We start from the raw sequence: 16989 nt of genomic DNA on the forward strand, positions 1-16989 counted from the left end.
CGCGGCTCTACAGGAGCAAACTCTTGTGAACTCAGTATTGCTCCTGGCCACATCTACAGTTTTTTTGAGACATTCGTGGCATGTTTCCTCTTTCCTAATAAGGCACTTGAGGATTTGACCCAAATTATTTATCTCAGACTTAAATAAAATGCCTGCTGTGCGCACACAATCCCAAGCCTGTTTCTTTAGCGCTGACATTGTGATTTTATGTTTACCAATTTTGCACTGTTGTTATAAAAGACAGGCTAACCTGAGGAAATGAGGAAAAACAGCCTTCCGCTTGCAAAAAGAATAGGTGCTTCTACTGCTCTTGAGTCTATGTTGGGATCAGGTACTATACTTGTGGTCTGCAGCGTGAAATAGGATTTATTTTATACCTTTGAGAAGTGTTTAAAACTCCAGTTCATATTTTCATTTTCTTCCATGTACAATTGTACTTACTGAAAAATAAATTTATGCTGGAGAATTAGGTCTTTCCTACTCAAGATCCTGTTCACATTTTATCCTATCAAGATTGGACTTTTCCCCATTGGACTCTGAATATTGGTGTTTCAAATTTAAAGTGACATCTAGTGCTGTTTTGAGGCTGTCTGTAGACAAATAAAGTTGATGTTGCGGACACAAAAAAAGTGGCGAAAATTTTAGGATTTCTTTTTTTACGTTTTTTTTTCTTGTTGATGTGGGAGTGGGGCCAGCGGGTTACATGTCATGGTAAAATATGTCACTTGGTTTGTTTTTTTTATTTTCTTACAACCTTTTGTAAGAGCCATTTTAGAAGGGATAAAAAAAAGTGCTAATGTCATAATGCCACATAAAGTTGTAAATAAGGTAAAAACTTGAAGCAGTTGTTTTATGTTCTCAGAAGATATTTCAGTGTTGTTCAAATGTCACTATTTTTCATGTGCGCAAAAAAATCTGGGTTGTCCACAAAATGCAAAATGATCATAGGCCCTGAATTTGGATAACAAATGCCGCCTTTTCAGCAGCTTTAGCTCATTTAAAGTATACATTTTTTTACACTTTAAATCTCTTCTATATATTCATCAGTAATATTTTACTAAATGGAGACTACTGAAATGAATGATGGCATATGAAAAATCCCTTGATAGATTGTGTGTTATTTCATCCTTTAGGTTTTACTGTGCAGTATATAATTTTTTGAGCTGGGTTACTGTATGTGTGTGTGTGTGTGTTCGTTCATGAAGGGTGTTGATAATGTAGAAATGAAAATCTAGTTATGCATTTCTCAAGACAGCTACAGCACAAAGACGTGTGCCAAAAGAAAGGGTAATGCACTTGGTGTTGGGCGTTAGCTGCCGCAAGTAGATGAAGCTAATGTTCATTTGTTTTGACTATTCGTTATGAGAAAAGTGAGGTCTCCTCTTTGGCCTACCGTGGATCAGCAATCATGGGTCCTGGCATAACGTCAGTACAGGGTACAAAGTAGGAACTTGCGTGATATAAGGCATGGTCAGAACTGGCGGGGGGGGCGAGGGGGGGGGGGGGGAGAATCCAAGCCTAGGTCAATATTATTGCTGAGAAGTATGGAGAAAGTGCTTTCTTTTAAAACATCGTCACTTTCCTCAAAAATATATTCATTCTGTCTGTCTGTTTTGGGCATTTTACCACTAAATGTGTGATCTGAAAACAGTTTGTCAGTAATTACAGTTTGCTACAAGCACAAGGAAGTTGTAATGATATGCTCTTGATCATGAACCTGCTGGAAATATGTGAATTACAGATTTAAAATATTTCAAATTTTGAACCCTGCCAAAAAAGCAGGAAAAATGGTCACACTTTATATTAACAGTACATTTATAAATAATATGTTAACCATTTATAAACTAATAGTGTTAATAAATGGTTAGTTAATTATTTTTTTTTAATCCAACAGGTCAATAGTTGGCTGATAATGATAATTTGTCACCATCCATAACGCCTTCTTGGTGACTGGGCGACAAAATGGCAGATGAAATTCAATGTTGATAAATGCAAAGCAGTGCACATAGGAAAACATAATCCCAACTGTACATGCAAAATGATGGGATCTTAATTAGCTGTTACCTCCCAAGAAAGAGATCTTGGAGACACTGTGGATATTTCTCTGAAAACATCTGCTCAACTTGCAGTGGCAGTCAAAAAGGGTAGCAATGTTAGAAACAATTAGGAAAGGGGTAGATAATAAGGTAGTAAATATAATAATGCCATTATATAAATCCATGATATGCCCACACATTGAATACTGCTTGCGGTTCTGGTCATCCCATCTGAAAAAAGATATATTAGAATTGGAAAAGGTATGGAGAAGGACAATAAAAATGATTAAGGATATGGAACAATTTCTGTACAAGGAGAAATTATAAAGACTGGGACTTTTCATCTTAGAAAAGAGATGACTAAGAGGGGACATGATAGAGGTCTATAAATCATGACTGGTGTTGAGAAACTGAATAAGGAAATGTTATTTACTCCTTCACATAACAGAAGAACAAGATGTCACCCAATGAAATTTATGGGCAGCTGTTCTTACAATTAACATAAGAAGTATTTCACACAATGCACAATCAACCTGTGGAGCTCGTTGCCAGGGGATGTTGTCAAGGCCAAAACTATAACAGGATTCAAAAAAATATTAGATATGTACATGGACAAGAAGTCCATGAATGGCTCTTGAACAAGATGGTCAGAGATGCAACCCCATGCTCTGGGTGTCCCTTGCCTCTGACTGCCAGAAGCTGGGAGCAGATGATGGAGATGGATCACTTGATGATTGCCTCTTCTGCTCATTCCCTATGAAGCACCTGGTATTGGCCACTGTCGAAAGACAGGACACTGGGCTAGATGGACCTTTGATCTGACCCAGTATGGCTGTTCTTATGTGTACTCGTCTGCTAATATGCTTATGCCCAGCTACTGATGTCTGTAACAAGTTAACATCTCTTAATCATGTAGTAACCTTTCTAAATTATTTATAAATGTATCCTTAATATAAAACATGACTGGCAAAATATGCTTGAGCATTAACACTCTAATGTAAGTTGAGGGCACTAAGCATCTGGGAGAATTTGGCTATTTAGTTAAATGTTTATTAGCTGATTTGCCAGTAATATTCTTTAGTTACACTTATTAACTGAAATATTAATGAAATAAACTGGTGTCCATTGTTATGAGTGAAATACTGCAAATAGTAAGTCCTGCACACTTGAAATGACTTACAATGAATGTTTGATTGTAATAGGCATAGGTTTCATTCTTTTTGTGAGGTCTTACAATAGATCTATCATGTGAGCCATTTTCCCTCCTTGTGAGAAATTCATATTTGGCACCTATTCAGAGTATGTGCTTATGTGTTTTTAAGAGGAGTTACTGTGTTGTGTGTCTAACAAGCAGTGATGTAGGCACCTGAATAGTAGAAATCTGACTTGGGTAGCTCAGCACTCTAGAAATCAAAGAAAATCATCTCTCATAGAACAAATAGACAAGCGCAACTAATGGGATGTGATCTCTATATGACTCTTGTAATTATTCAGCTCCTGGGTGCTTTTGGTAAGCAAGACAGTAAATAAATAAAGCTCTTATTTTACTGGCTATGGCTGAGTTTTTACCGGTATATAACATTTATATAAAAAATAGAGCAAGCCTCTTTTATTTATTGTATCTTCTTTCTCTTCCCTTCCCCTCAATAAAGGTGCATTTTGGGGGCCTATTTTGCATAAGCAAATTAAATGTAATTCATTGTAGGGCTACATGTTTGCTAGCATAGCCGAAGCCAAATTAACCCTTATTTTACTGGGGTTGCCCAATGTCCCTACACAGGGTACACCTGATGCTGACTCGGTGATCATCTCTATTCCCATTGTGTCCTTGCGTTGTCTGTCTCCTTCTAATTTTAGGCTTGTTTATTCATTTTTTCTTTAGGTAAGCTACCCTAAGTGGATAGGGAGACTATGCTGAGAAATATGCTGCTGTTTTTGAGCCAGTGGCACGTTCTAGGTGATCCCTGCTGCTGTTCTGCCATCTGCAACCAGTTCCCAGTCAGCTTTGGGAGCCTTTCAAGGAAAAGCTGCTGATCCTGAGAGCCAGCTTACCAAAGACATAATTTTGTCAAGAACACAAAGGACAGGGACAGATAGACCTGAAGAACAATCAGAAACCAGATGATAGCCCAGAACAGGTATCAGTTGACTTATAGTGGATAGAGGTGAAAAAGAATACAGCGTATCAGGCATTGAACATGTTAAACAAGTTCTCAGTTTATCGTCCTTGGCCCATTTTCCAATCCATGATACAGTATTCAAGTCAATTTGAATTCATTCTGAGCGTGATAATTTTTTTTATAGGCCCTATAGTGGAGGAACAATGGAATAGAATCTGGATGACTCAGAGCCTAAGTAAATAAAGGGAAAAAGATTTCAGAAGGTAATATTCCCAGAATATTTGGTAGAAGAAATTTGGTGTGGGAGAAAAAGGGAACATGAGAGCTGTTTAAAGCAAAGTGGGCTACTATATATTTTCATGGCCAATATGTAAGATCTAGCAATTAATGCATTGTTTTTAAAAAGTTATAGTGTATGAATAAAGAAACACAAATAATAAATATTAGAAAATGGCAGGTGAGATGTACACAAAGCCTCAGCTACAAAGGGTGGCTGCAAACTTTAGAAGTTGAAATTGAATGCCCAATTTAAAATGGAGCAAAAATAAAGGATAAGAAAAACTTCAAAATGTAAGAGTTAAATTGTCAAGAACTGATGAGGTCTATAAGAGATTTTCAGAAATACATAACTGGTTCTGAAGAGCCTGAGACCCATTTTCAAAAGTGATTCAGGCACCATTTAGGGATACATTTTCAAGATTATATAGGCACCTAAAGATGCAGCTAGACAGCTAGTGGAGTTTTCAAAAGCACCTAGGCACTTAACTCCCATTTAAATGAATGTGAGTTAGGTGCCGAAGTACTTCTAAATATCCCACTAAACACTTATCTAAATCTTTAGACCCCTAAATACCTTTGAAAATCTGGCCCTTAGGAGTATAAGTCTCATTGAAAGTCCATGGCACTTAGGGTCCGAAGTGGCTTTTGAAAATAGGAGTTAGACTCCCAAGTTGTTTAGGCACTTTTCAAAACCTTACCCAGTGTAATCTTAATGATGAAATAGGTTACCAATGCAGAGTATTTAATTCGTTGCTTCGTTTGCTCATGAGAGAGGATGTTGATGACAGAAATACATTTTCCTTAAGCGTCAGAAGGAATAATGAATGGAAGAGTGTCACCCCAGAATAGGTAAGAGAAAAATTGGTTAGTGAGTATTGGTAAGACACAGTGGCCAGATGGGCTCCTCCAGATTTATGAAAATATTGACAAAGGAACTTAGGAGAACTTCCTAAAAGAGATGTTCTGAAGATCATTGGGAGGGGGAGGAGTTAGCGAAAGACACAGATTAGACAATTGCTCATCTTTATTTAGGAGCAAGTTTAATCCATTTTAAGAGAAGCAATATGTCCCAGTTAGTGCATGAATAAACATTCCATTGGGTTAGCCCAGTTTTTTTTAAATACTTATAACATTTTGAGTCATGTGCAGTTTAGGGTTGATATGTCTGTTTCCTACTAAATCTGGGAGCAGACAGAGCAAAAGAAAGATTTGCTCAGGGAGGAAGAAACTTCTGTAGATAAACACAGCAAAGTCAAGATTGCCTGAGTGAAATTTAGCTTTTTAACCGGCATTTTCAGTGTTGTTAGTTCATTAGAAAGAAATATTTCTTCTGTTTTAAATTTGTTTCCCATAGCTTTATTTTGTTTTTCTTCTATCAGAAAAAGCAGTATTTGCAGATGGGAGCTTCAGAGAGTTTATCTGCCAAACTCTAAGAAGCTTCTACGGAGCCATGTGCAAACTGCAATATTTCAGAGGCTAATAACTAGGCTTAATTTGAGTGAATTTTCACAGACAGCAAAAAGATACATTCCTGACACAATGGGGTGCTAAAATGAAGTCCCTGTTGCAAAGGTTGGAGGCACTAGAGCGTCTCAGTGAAACAGATGAAGGCATTTTTTTAACATGGGCAAAACAAGATATTTTCTCCTAATCTCATTTATAGAAATGTCTGAACTGCTTTAGCAGAAACGTAAAAAACATTTTTTTAAAATAGCATTAGGTATACCAGCAACATGGAAAATATCAGCTGGAATGGTTTGTTCGGTACAGTTAAAAGAAACTGAAAACAGGGTTTTATACCTGAAAGTATCAGGTAATCTTACCTATAGGCATGTTGCATTCTACACCACCTACAAGAATATAGACAGAAATAAAGCAAATTCTTCTGTATAAACTTAGGGCACTGATGGATAGTGGATTGTGGGTGCCCAGTTTTCCCTCCAGGTCTTCCATTTGCCCACAAAGCTTTGCAACCCATCATTTATTTTATTGGATCATATCCAAACAACTGTAAAACAGAATCAAGAAAATGGCCAAAGAAGCAAGGGGCAATAAATGCACTGACTGGGTCAGCTTTCCTCCAAATTTTTAATCTCACCAACTTTAAGATAATTCTCAGTGTATCCATAACTCATAAATCTGCTCTTAACAATCTTATCCTCTTTTTATATTTTATATTTGTTTTGCAGAAAACAAAAAAAGTAAAAAAAATTTTTAGCTCTGTTGTTTAGCTGACTGAATGAAATATACCACAGGCTCTAAGTACCATTCAGAGCTTGCAAATGACCACATCATGGCAATCACCCAATAACCACTAAATAATGCTGCCTTTAGTTAATAGGATTCCACCATCCCCCTATATTCATCCCACCATACATTAAGTTGTCTGTATGCCAAGCACAAAAGATAGCTGAACTAGTTCAAATAAAATTAGAATCAACCAGAGTCTCTGATTTAACTGACGGAAGTAACACCTGTTCTCAACTTAGAAAAGGTTTTCTTCTTTGAGTTCCTGTGCATATGAATCCCACTCATGGTGCTCACTAAATTGATCTGACCGCCCAAAAGCGGTGGTAGGCAGTCCTTTGCCCTTTATTCTCTCTAGAGGGAACATGAGGGCATGAAGAGTGACTGCATGACCCCTTGATAAAACTTCCAGACTCCTGTGCCGGAGAACAGTCCCCAACTATTCCAATTAAGGGGAAAATCCCAAGGGGATTTTTTGTAGCATCACATCTCCCTATTGTAGTTTTGATATTAAGACTCCAGTCCTACAACCACTCATACACATACTTATCTATGGGATTACTGGCGTTTGTAATGCTATCAGTGGTGTTACACGCATAATCTGAAGTGTGTGTGTGTGTGTACAGGACTGAGGTCAGCATTAATTAAATCATTAGTATCAGCTGCTTTAAATGTCTCATCCGCTTTACAAAATGAATAACAGTCCGATATAGAGAGTGTTAAGTCACTGTATCCTACTGTACTGTTCCATGATTCTTACTGGTGGTGAGGGTATTTCCTTTTTCCTGATTTTGCTGTGATCTGCACAACTGACATAGCCATTTTTTTACTTTCTGCTTTGTATTGGAGTTGCTGCTTTTATCCTTGTGTACTGCTGCTACTAACTGTTGGTGCTTTGCTTTGCTAGCCCTTTACTAATGCAGAAGCTTTTCTCCTTCTCCTGTCTTTTTCAGGGCTGTCATATAAATATCCACTTCTTAAAGGTAGTGTTCTCCTCTGTGTGCTCTTGCTCATTTCTCTTTATTAAAACTCTTTTCTGAATGTTTGCACTTTCTTACACTTGGATTGCTGTCATTCTTATCTCCTTTTAAGGATACACTTTATTTTTTCCTAGTTTAAACTGCTTTAGTGTATAAACCACCCTCCAGCACCCCCGCCACCAATTTTTGAAGTATGTATCTTTTGTAATTTGCCATAATGTAGTCCTAAAATTAAAAGTTCATTAACTAAAAGTTTGCCATCAATACCCGGACAGGTGCAGCATGTCTTTATTTTTAAGAAGTTGTTAAATGAGTTGGTTCTTCTCTTGAAAAATGGAAATAGTGCATCTTTAATTAGATAAACAGCACAATTATTTTCTCCTTGTGGAACTGTTGAATAAATTCCATATATCAGATTATATCTATTTTCACTGTATATTTAAATATATACAATGTATAGCATGCCTATGTTATGGTATAATATACCACAAACATATATATTCATATAGGTATACTGTACTATAGTATACCATAGAATATAATGCCCACAAATATTGAACCGATGCTTTGGTGCCGGGATTACCAAATCACCTATTTTACTTCCCATTTTAATTTCACTGAAAGACCACCTCACAGAATTATTTCCATTAAAAATAATATCTTAGCCCTGAAAAATATATGTCAGGACTTTCTGATTTGCATGTAAGATTGCTTTAAAAAATAGTAATGTGGTGTTTCTAGCAGCTTTTCATGCTGGGGGAGGGTAAAGACTACTGATATAACTTACTCAAGCAGTACAAAGCTAACCTAATCTTGACAAAGATTATTTTTCGAAAGTATTGTACTATACGCTGTTTTAAGAACACTTACGACCAAAATGGCATTGGGACCATTTTCATCAGTTTGTGAAAATTATATTTAACATATTATAAGATCCAGAGCAGCTATAGATAATAAATGGCATGAAACATAGGAAATCCAATTTAAAAATAGATTTCTTATCTTTGAGATCACATGTTCACATTATATTGACATAATTTTATCAGATATATTAATATTGGACTAAATAAAGAATAAAAATGATAATTTTTCATTGCCATATATTTCATAATATAATAATCATGTGGCTTTCTCATGCAGCCAGTTTTATGGTGACTTTTCTTATCTTTTTTTTTTTTTAACCTTGATCTTTTATTTGGTGTCTTTGCCTCAAAAAACATCTTCAGAAGAGAACTGCCCTGTCACAGTAGGGATCATCTCTTGTTTCCTGTTTCAAAGTAAAAAAACAGTCTGGTTTCATCAAGGAAAGTTGATTCATTCAGGCACATTGCAAGCTTCTCTATTTAAATATAAATACCTCCCCCCTGGAGGTGACCGTTAACCTGATTTGTGTAGAATAGTCTGCAGATACTTTTTAAATAAATTCTCATCTGCCTTTTAATTCAGGGTTTTCAGGGATATTGGGATACATAACACTTAGGAATAATTGCAAGTGGATCCCATCTTACACTCACCCAAACATGAAACAAAAGTAAATAGTAAATCAAAAGACCATCTCATAGCAAAAGACCATGCACAAGACAAAAGCCAACTGTAAATTAACACATCCAGATTAGCATATAGAACTGAAAAGTTAAACTAAATTTTTTCCATTACTGTACAAACACAATCAGGACATTGAAATGGAGCAATGCAAAGTGGAAAACTTCATTTCCAGCTTCCAGGGGAACAAGTGGCTAACTGGGGGATGAGTCAGCTGCTGCCTGCACCACACAGTTACAGCTCGAAAGATCCTGTTCCTTGATAAACAGTCTATAACTGTTTAGCCCTTGTACAGTTCACCCCTGCACTGTGCATATAGATGCAATACAAGTACTTTTGTGTGGATATAATTAACATTTGGCTCATGTGAATTAAAGGAGTGTAATTCCATCAAAGGAAGGTAGGGACTCAGCACACTTATTTGGTAACATAACTCCCAAGAATTCCAATTTTATCCCAGCCAGGGTTCATTTTCAGAGGCAATGCTCCTTTGATTTCTGTCTTATCTCTATAAACCAATTATTACGAATCCCTTCCCTTATTCTTGCCCAGAAACATTTTACTTGCTGCTGTCAAAGCTCTAGCATCACTGATGAGCCCACTCTCAAAAGCGTCATTTCATACACCATTCTGCAAATTAATCACCACTGACGTTAGCATCTCTTTGGAAATAATTTTGTAAGTAATCCGTTTACATTGGACCACCGGAGAGGTTGCATTCCTAAATTTACGTGATTGGAATTGAATAGAAACAGCCGGAGCAGACCACAAGGGAGACTATGTTCCTGACCATATGTAATGCTTCAAAACTGAAAATAAATTAATAGCAAAATCAGTATTTCGGGAACACTGTGATACTGGTCTACAATATTTGCCTTAAACAGCACAAACATTAGCATTTATCAAATTATTGGAGTCTGGTAAGAACAGCTTTATAGTAAGAGAGAGATTGTTTTTTTTTCAGTAGATGAAACTTGCATTTATATACAGGTTTTTGTTTGCTTTTGCATTTTTGAAACATCATTGACAAAACACATCTAGCCTGTCTTCAGAATAATTACTTGTGTCTTTGGCATGGAAGTTTATCAGTTTAGACCTGGTTATAGAGTACCAATTGTCTTAGAAACCAGTAGCAGAATTTCTGGTGCCCTGTTTGCCCCACGGTAGTTTGGGGCTGGTACTGGGGCAGGAAGCACTAATTCAAGGTCTCCCACCGAATTCTATTAAGTTTTTTGCAAAATAATTATATTCTTTGTCCACATTAAACAATTTATCACTGAGAATTTTGATACTTGTAAACATTTTCTGCTTAAATCAAGCCCTGCTTTCTTTTGAATGGTTCCGTATTGTAAATTAGTGGGAATTTGTATCACTTTAAAAAATGGGCACATTTTATAAAAACAACTTTATTTTGAGCATTCATGGAGTTGCTGCTCCTACCGAGTTTTGATAGCACACGCTGCAGTATAATCACATTTGGACTGGTTTTTTTTTAGTACCGCTGCATGTTGTCTTACAGGATATTTCTACAATAATTTCTGAATATCTTCCCTAGACAGCACATTTGATTAGCTTTCTGTCTAGTTAGACACTCCTGATTTGTAGAGGACACAGCAGTTAGGCAGTAAAGGCTGAAAACAAAGTAGAGTCAGCTGGCTGCAACTTTATTAAACAATGTTAACTACATCAAAAGGGTATGTGGAAACTACCTTGTAAAGATTAAAACCTTGACTTCCCCTGGCACCACTGCACCCAATGAAATGTCCAGAGGTCTATTGCCCCAGGCTGTGTTTCTCAAACCCTTCCTCTTAGGGTGGCCACTCATGCATGCCCAGAGTACCAGACATTCTGGTACTTCCGGGAACAATGTGGGCCCACACCTGCCTGTTTGACTCCACCTCCACTAACATGCATGCAATGTCACACTGCATGGAGGGCACCATTTTGAAGAGCATGCTCTTCCGCCCCTGCTGGCATAATCTCATACCCGTGGGGTGTGCAAGGCCACACTGGGGAGAGGTGAAGCAGTGTGCTCATCAAAATGGCATGCCCTATCTGTGATACTGGACAAAACAACGTCCAGTTTTGTCTCAGTACTGGACAGGGGACAAACCATTTTAAAAAAAGGACTGTTTGGCTTAAAACCAGATGAATAGCATGCCTACTTCTTCTCGAGAATTTGGACAAATATACACTTACCCAATGGGCCCTTCTTTTGTAGGCATTTGACTGAGATCAAATCTGTATTAGGGGATGATGTTACTTGTACCCCATACCCAACTTTTTATTGCTAATTTTCTAATAATTATTTACTTTCCCCCGTTCTTTATATGGCTCTTTCACACAGCAGCAAGGGAGAGACAAACAATTTTAAAAAGAGAGTAAAGTGATGTAAACCCACAAGAATTGGCACAGGTGCTCAGGGCAGTGTGCTACCTGAAACGACTTTTGACTTTTTTTTTTTTAAATTAACTATATTCCAAATGGAATGTGGCTCTTTAAGTTAAACTTGATCTTAGGAAAATCTTTTTTCCCTAAAGTTCCAAGCCATAAGAGGGCAGTAAAGAATAAAAAATTATACTAAATTCAGTAAAAAAAAAAAAAAAAAACTTTTGAGACCGTTCTAAAGGAAATAAAAAAATTAATACATAAAAATGTATACACAGAAAATGCAAAGTTACATTACATTGAATTTTTTTGTAAAATTCAGCATAGAATTTCTCTCTCCATCTTTCAAAAAGAAAAGGAGGACTTGTGGCACCTTAGAGACTAACAAATTTATTTGAGCATAAGCTTTCGTGAGCTACAGCTCACTTCATTGGATGCATCATCACGAAAGCTTATGCTCAAATAAATTTGTTAGTCTCTAAGGTGCCACAAGTCCTCCTGTTATTTTTGAGAATACAAACTAACACGGCTGCTACTCTGAAATCTCTCCATCTTAATATTTATGGAAGAAAATAATTTGTTCTGTCAACCACTTTAACTTCCATTAAAATATTTAGTAAATAATAGCTAGATCTTGTACATGGTTCCTCCTGGCCCTACTTCAGTATTCCCTGGTGGGTAGCTGACCGTCAGTTCCATCACAGCTCTTGTAGTAACTTTCCTTTCTGCCTAACTCTCTCTGTTGGAAGGGAGAATGTTGAGTTTCATGAAAAATTCTGGTCACTGAGTAAAACTAGCTCCTGGAAGCTGCTCTGTGCTGGCAGACTCCTGATCTCTCACAGAGCAGTTTGCAGGATTGGGGCTATATGAGCAAGATTCATTCAGTCATCCAGAATTCTTTGTCGAACTGGATGCTTTCTCTTCTAAATGTAATAAATAATGAGTGAGAAAAGAATGTTAATATACAAATCGTGGAGGAATAGAAGGTTTGGTGCAAGCTGAGGAGCACTGATGGCATAATATCAACAAGAAGAGCAAAGCAGTGTTGTCATGACACCGGGATTTGGGTACTTCTTTAACCACAATTTTCCTAAATCACATGCCATTATTTAATCAATTAAAGTCATTTATACATTTAAAGAAAAAAAAATCTTTCTATGGGGCACACATACTTGTTATACTTGGTTGCAAACCATAATACGATTGCTGATTAGAACACTTCTTTACAAGGGTAAATATGATATAAATTTAAATTGAGAGGAAAAAGGAAGAAAGGAAATGAGGAGGAAGTAGTACTGACGGCTGTTACAATGTGTTTTTGAACTGACACACATCTGTAATCTCAGACAATTTTGATGATAAGAAAATATATTATTACATTTTAATACAAATATTTTCAGGTATTTACATTTAAATTGACTTGAAGGCCATTCTGGAGTGGACTGGGATTCTGAGAGTAGAGGTCACCAATGTAAATGCAGTACATTTTAGTTGATTTATTTTATTTTATTTTTATTTTTTTTGCACACTGCTTTTCTTATGATGTCATATTTTACTATAATGAAATCACAGCCATAGTAAGATTGCAGCTGTGTGTGTGGCTTTCATTTATTTTTGCATGTTTGCTGATTGTTTCTTGCCAGTATTTTTGTTGGTCAAGATGTGTAATTTTAATGAAGGATTCATAAGTCAACTGATGAGAAAATATCTGTAGAGTCACAAAGGTTCTTGGCATTATCAACAGTACAGTATATCCTAATGGTACTACAGTGACTGCTGTGATTATTACCAGATATTTTACATATGTTTTTGCCAATATGAATTTTAAAAATTCCTGTTGTGTGAATACATGTATGTCTCTGGACATAAATGTTTGTGTACATATTCGTTAATGCTATCATTATGTCTGTGAAACTCAATTCTTTTTAATATAGTATTAATATTATTTGTTTGTTCCTAATAGAAACCATAGACAAGTAAGATTGAGTGAGAATGAACAGTGAAAAAGATGGGAGAAAAGGTCCACCAAAATAGGCAGCAAAATGAAAAGCTGAAATGAAGGACAGGGGAATGGAAGGAGAAGAAAAGAAATGCAAGAAAGACAGAGAGTATGTTAAAAAAAAAATCCTTCTACATAATAGAAAGCTTACTACAAAAACCCTTTGTCTGGTAGCTCAGGACCTGTTTTAAAGGGAAGGGATAGAATGGACAGAACTGAGGGTGCTTACATATTGAGTTTGGCCTTGGGCAGCACAATGTATAGGGCTGGACTTCGACATAACATTCTTTTAATTGAATTATTTGAGCAGAGTGTTTAGCACTGTAAGTAATCTGTAGTTTGGGGATATCTCTCTATATACATTGTTTCCATGGTTACCAGGCCCTCTGCTACTAAATTATGAGCTTTCACTATGTTCTGATACTAACATTAAAACGCAGTGTGGTGAAATATTCAGCTCTTGCTGAATCTGAGAAATGGGCTCTTCTCATCCAAAATGACCAAGCAACCAATAATTAAAGCACATTCAATGGGGAAAATGCAGGTTAATGAAGTCTTCACAGCAGATATAATTATACTGAATGTAAAATGTCATGAAATAGTAAACAAGATGCCAGACTGGTGAAGAATATTTTGTTAAGCAAGAAGTCCCCCCCCCCCGATCTTCATTTTAAAATTGCTTGATGTATTTGCTTATTAAAGGTTTCCTAATAATATGACAAAGACAACTTGATTTGTGTGACCCGCTTTCCCCCTATTGTCTCTCCTATGACCAGTACAGTGACCCGAGGGTTAATCTTCCCTTGAGATGTGGAGAATTCAGGATATAGACAGTCATTCCTAGGTGTCCTTTGCATGTGTGCTACGACTTGTGTCCAGCAGCTTCTTCTGACGACTGTATACAGCGTTAGGCACCAAGCTGCCCACACATTCTTATCTAGACGCAGGCTAGACTCAAACAGGATTCCAATGGTAACAGACAGCTTTATTCGTGAAAGCAAAGGCTGGACATAACAGTGAAACTGTCACTTTTTCGTGCGATATGCTGAACAGAGAGAACAGAGTCTACAATTGTTTATATCTTAGGGTTACTGTAAGAATTAGCCAACAGAAAACATTGGCAAATGAGGCAGGCACGTGGTCTAGTGTCGAGGCAGGGATGTGAGTTGGCTTGTTCCTTGAGTCAGTGAAAACTGGAATGTCATGTAGGTCAGTGGTTTTCAAATTGCAGGTAGCGACCCAGTACCGCATTGCGGAATGTAAGGCACTGGGTCGCAGCGGCTCTGGTCAGCACCGCCAACTGGGTTGTTAAAAGTCGCGTTGTCAGCGCTGCCTGGCTAAGCCAGGCTAGTTTCTACCTATTCTGACACCACGCTGTGCCCCGGAAGTGTCCAGCATCAGGTCCAGCTCCTAGGCAGACGCGCGAAAGCGGCTCCGCAAGGCTCTCACCTGCCGGCACTGCTCCCCAGCTCCCATTGGCCAGGAACTGGCCAATGGGAGTGCGGAGCTGGTGCTTGCGGCGGGGGCAGCATGCTGAGCACCATAGCCCTCCTGCCCAGCAGCCGGACCTGCTGCTGGAAGCTTCCAGGGCGCAGCACGGTCCGCAGTGCCAGGACAGGCAGGAAGCCTGCCTTAGCACCCCTGCTGAGCTGCTGACTGGGAGCTGCCCAAGGTAAGCCTATGCCCCAAACTCGCACCCCAGTCCCCAGCCCTGAGCCCCCCCAAACCCAGAGCCCCTTCCTGCACCCCAAATCCCTCATCCCTGGCCCCACCCCAGAGCCTGCACCCCTATCCCAGAGCCGTGACACCCCCCCGCACCCTAACCCCCTGTCCCAGCCCTGAGCCCCTCCAAACCGGGAGCCCCCTCCTGCATCCCAAACGTCTCATCCTTGGCCCCACTCCAGAGCCTCCAGCCCTGAGCCCCTCCCTCCTCCCACACCCCAAACCCCTCATCCCAAGCTCCGTTGGATTGCGGGCATCCACAATTTTCTTCAACAGTGTCACCAGAAAAAAAGTTTGAAAACCACTGATGTAGGTGACTGGGAGAAGAAAAGCCTTTTGCTATTGCCATTTTAGGTCCTCCAAGATCAATTAGATGGTCTCCATATTCCAAGGGGAGCGTGTTCCTGATGTCAAGTTCAGGGTAGTCCTGTTTTCAAGGCCCAGTTCTGAAAGAGAAGAGAATGGTGTTCTTCTGGAATGTCAGTGTTGTGTCCTACAGGCAGGTGCAATCCTTGGTAAGGAAGAAGGGAAGGGTATTTGATAGAGAAGATATAGGGTGAAATCCTGGCCCTGTTGCAGTCAATGGGACTTTCGCCATCAACTTCAATAGGTCCTGGATTTCACACACAGGAAAGGAGCTGTAAGGGAAAGCTTAATTGTTGGGTTAAATTCTGGCCCGACTGAAGTCGGGGGAGTTTTGCCTTTGACTTCAGTGGGGCCAGGACTTTGCCAGTTGTTTTCATGATTGTTTCATGTGCCCAGCTACAGGGACTTAGGGTGAGGTACATAGCAAAACCCCAGTCTTTTGTTCTGCAGACTTCTGTTCACATTGCGTTGTTTGTAATAGAACCTGAAGACAGCATTGCTCTGGTACGTTATTAGTTTGCTGTTTATAGCTGTATGTGTTTGCATGAGCAAAGCAGTCTGTGTTAGGAGGAACATGTTGTTGGGAAAAGAGACAATATTTATCTTTAACGAGCAGCAGAGATGTCAATCTCAAGTCGATTCAGCTGCGGGGAGAAAGCTCTGCCCAGTACGTGTCACTGGAGCCAACAAATAATGGGAAAGTGGAGATAAGTGTGCTCGCTATTAAGAAAAGAGTTATACACATATATACTGTGTCTAACGTTTATTTGAAAAGGAACAAATCTCTTTCTGTCCTTTTCTCCACCTTGGAAACACGTTCCTGATAGATCTCTCTGCCCTTCTTCAGCATACTAAGGCCATGACAACAGAGAAATACGGTATTTTCAAGTGAACTTCATAGCACTGTTGTAAAGATTTTGGCGTCATTTAGAAGATTTCCCTTTTGCCTCCTTATTTCACTTTTCCTCCTCTAGAGTCAGGAACAGTATGTTGGCTGCATTATAGTGTGATCCAAGGACATTTAAAATGTGTAATGTGAGACTCTTGATGGAGTTTGGCTGTTGATATCTTAGAATGAGATACTCAGTTACAGAGTATTGGTTTCTTACTTTGACCTTATAAGGAAGTTCCTAATGTATATTGTAACTTGGCTCATCACGTGTAAAGATGAGGACGTCATTCTTACTAGCCTGGAAGAAGAGCAGTTGGTAGGGAAAAACCCTAAAAGCATGACTAGATCCCATAAGTCACTAGGGCCTGAAGTAAACTACTCCAGAAACAAAGGAGGTTGAGCAAGTTCTCTATAGTAA

The 16989-nt window shown here is 38.5% G+C and overlaps 1 protein-coding gene across 2 annotated transcripts in view; it reads left to right on the forward strand.

The window, feature by feature from the left end:
* The window catches only part of PRKCA (protein kinase C alpha), a 318987-nt gene that overhangs the window by 251278 nt on the left and 50720 nt on the right, over positions 1–16989 (forward strand). The gene's annotated exons all lie outside the window — the stretch shown is intronic.

Source organism: Eretmochelys imbricata, chromosome 14, assembly GCF_965152235.1.
Source record: "Eretmochelys imbricata isolate rEreImb1 chromosome 14, rEreImb1.hap1, whole genome shotgun sequence".
Classification (NCBI taxonomy): domain Eukaryota; kingdom Metazoa; phylum Chordata; order Testudines; family Cheloniidae; genus Eretmochelys; species Eretmochelys imbricata.